General features: G+C 31.1%; 1 long non-coding RNA gene across 1 annotated transcript; it reads right to left on the reverse strand.

The window, feature by feature from the left end:
- Positions 1–1,075: 1,075 nt before the first annotated feature.
- LOC107931291 (uncharacterized) lies at positions 1,076–2,056 on the reverse strand. Its single transcript, XR_001693194.2, has 4 exons — positions 1,911–2,056; positions 1,773–1,821; positions 1,576–1,691; positions 1,076–1,162 (listed from the first exon to the last, which is right to left on the reverse strand). It is a non-coding gene; the product is annotated as an uncharacterized lncRNA (long non-coding RNA).
- Positions 2,057–2,716: the final 660 nt, after the last annotated feature.

The following is a 2,716-nucleotide window of genomic DNA, read 5'->3' on the forward strand; positions in this document are numbered from 1 at the left end:
TGAACCGATCCTCGAAATTAGATGAACTCCTCTTTTCCAATAAGCTAGTTATAGCTAACAAGGATGCCTCGGACACCAACTCTTCCTTGTGTAAATTAGTTATGGAACGTCCAATAACTAACCCTAACCGATCGAACAACCAACGAAATGTTCGTGATTTAGAACTCCGGCAGCTTTGCGTTCTAGAAGAGCCTAGCTTGAACCAATGCCCTCAACCGTGTGGGACATTTAAATCCCGTTACTACTTCCCTTGGCGGAACCAAACAACAATCCCCACTAGGCACGCCAATGTGTTCACGGAAAACCAATCAGACAATCGATCCTTTCGAAATTCCAACTGTACGTCTAATCACTAACTCAAACAACGTCTTTTTGACTTAATGTTGATTTGACTTTATGAGTTGACAAAATCATACTCTTAATCTGGAGAAATAATAAGTATTGAAATTTAGGAGTTAAATTGCTCGGGTTCATAGCTCACGGGTTTTGACGAGGCTAACTCTGATCTAAAGCTGAAAATGGATTTAGTTAACTAAGGTTTGGGGCACGTTGGTTTTGAGCATAATTGGAGAAGGTTGAATAAATGAAAAAAAAAGAGATGAAAGTAAGTGGTGAAGGTGACGCAAGGTTGGAAACTAATAGATGGAAAAATATAAGGAATTTATGTCAGCAACTAAATTTGCAAAAAGGAAAGAAAAGATTGAATTGCAAGAGATAAAAGCTTAATTGAAAAACTTAATGATTAAAAACTTGATGGAAAACTTTATGAAAAGACTTGATGAAAAGCTTAAAAAGAACTTGATGCAAAACTTAATAAAAAAAACTTGGTAATTAAAAACTTGATAAAAGAACTTGATGAAAAACACTTGAAGAAAGAAAACACTTAATGAATAACTTAATTGAAAGCTTGATGCATGAATTGATTAATAAATGAACAATGTAGCCTCCTATTTATACTAGTGGTCTTGCTAAATTAAGAGCCACTAATCATAGAAAATCAAGGAAAAATATTAAAAATCCCTACATAATCTCCCACTAAGTCAACAAAAATTTCAGCTAATTATATCTTGGAAAAATTTTGCTTTGGCCCTCCTTCTTTGCTTCTTTCTTCAATCTAGACCAATTGTTTCATTTTTCTTTTATTTAGCCTCAAATTGCATCCCTGCACAAAATTCAGTATAAACATGGAAAAATTAGTGGTGCACTCTCATAAATTAACCAATTTAATTACATAAAATATGTAACTTTAGCATTTAATCACACATTTTGTTTAATCTTTCAATGATAAGCTAGTAGTACTAGTTCAACTAGTTTTTAGAATCAAAATGTACAAATCAATCTACAAATGCGAAATTATATACCGAGGGTTTACAAAGTAAGAATGTTCAAATATACCAAGGCCTTCACAAACAATAACATTATGGAAGTTAATTCCTGAAATCCATCAACATAAAATAAATCCCAAACATCAGAAATGTTTCTCTTATGATGTCAACTGAATTAGCCTTATGAATTAATCAACTGATGTGAAAAAAGCAAAAAAATAAAAATAAATAAAGTTTAGAATTGCTTCACATTTATCTGATATGGACAATTCCAGCAGTGACCAGCTTTTGAATCTTGCTCATCACCATAGGATTCTTAATGGGCTCCTGTGCTGCCTTTGGATTCTCTTGGAACTCAACTGATACCTGCCTCCCATCCCCAAGATTTTTCAGTGAAGCATACAAATAAAAAAGAATCCAAATATAATCATATTTAAAGTACACTACACCGATCTGAGAGAATATTCTGAATTTCTGGATCTTGCACAACCTTGGCCTACAACATAACACCAATTTAAATTTTAATTGGTTGCTAAGCAGCTTGTAGAAACCAAATGAAAAGCTAAAGACAAAAGAAATCTTTACCTCTCTTTCCTTCAATTATTCAGGGATAAAATCACCTCGACTAGCTTTATTAATCTGTTCTACATCTTTGGAACAAAATTGCATCAAACAGTTTCTTATATAAGGAACTGTTGAAATAATAACACAAAAACAAGATAAAAACAGAAAGTTGCACGTACCTTCTAACACCATCTAGTAATTCTTGTCAACTTTTATGATTTTTGAAGCTGCATTAGTTATATTTGTCCTAGTTTTTAGGCAAATAATTCTTTTAAAAAAAAAATCAGTGTAGATTATCTTGATTTATAGCAGATTTTTCTGCATTTTAATTTAAAAATCTTGTTGTATAAATAAATGACTTGATTATTCATTAAATGTATGATTTCGACAATTTCTTTAAATGCTTTGAGTATATTGTTTTCCAACAATTCTTGTTTACTGAAATCATGTTTCAACCCTTCCTAGTATGTCTCTAAAGCTTTTGTCATATGCCTTCATGGACTGAATAGCTGTTGTATAATTTTTTTTTGGTTGGATCCGACATTTTGTAAAGGCAACACGTTTCTAAAAAACTATCTTAAAAATAGTTATTTCTCCTCAATTTGTAGAATGATCAAGAAATACCATTCTTAAAATACAAAGTCTTTACTTGAATGAAACATTTCATAATTCACTACGAATTATTTTAGACTAGAATAAAATTTAAAGATAGACACAAAAAGGAAATGATATAAATTTAATATTATCCTTCTCTTAAAATTCAATTACATTACTTAAATTCTCATATTAGTGTCTATATATAGAGTATCAAGAGGTATCTATGTATT

The sequence above is a fragment of the Gossypium hirsutum genome, chromosome D08 (assembly GCF_007990345.1).
Source record: "Gossypium hirsutum isolate 1008001.06 chromosome D08, Gossypium_hirsutum_v2.1, whole genome shotgun sequence".
NCBI lineage: Eukaryota > Viridiplantae > Streptophyta > Magnoliopsida > Malvales > Malvaceae > Gossypium > Gossypium hirsutum.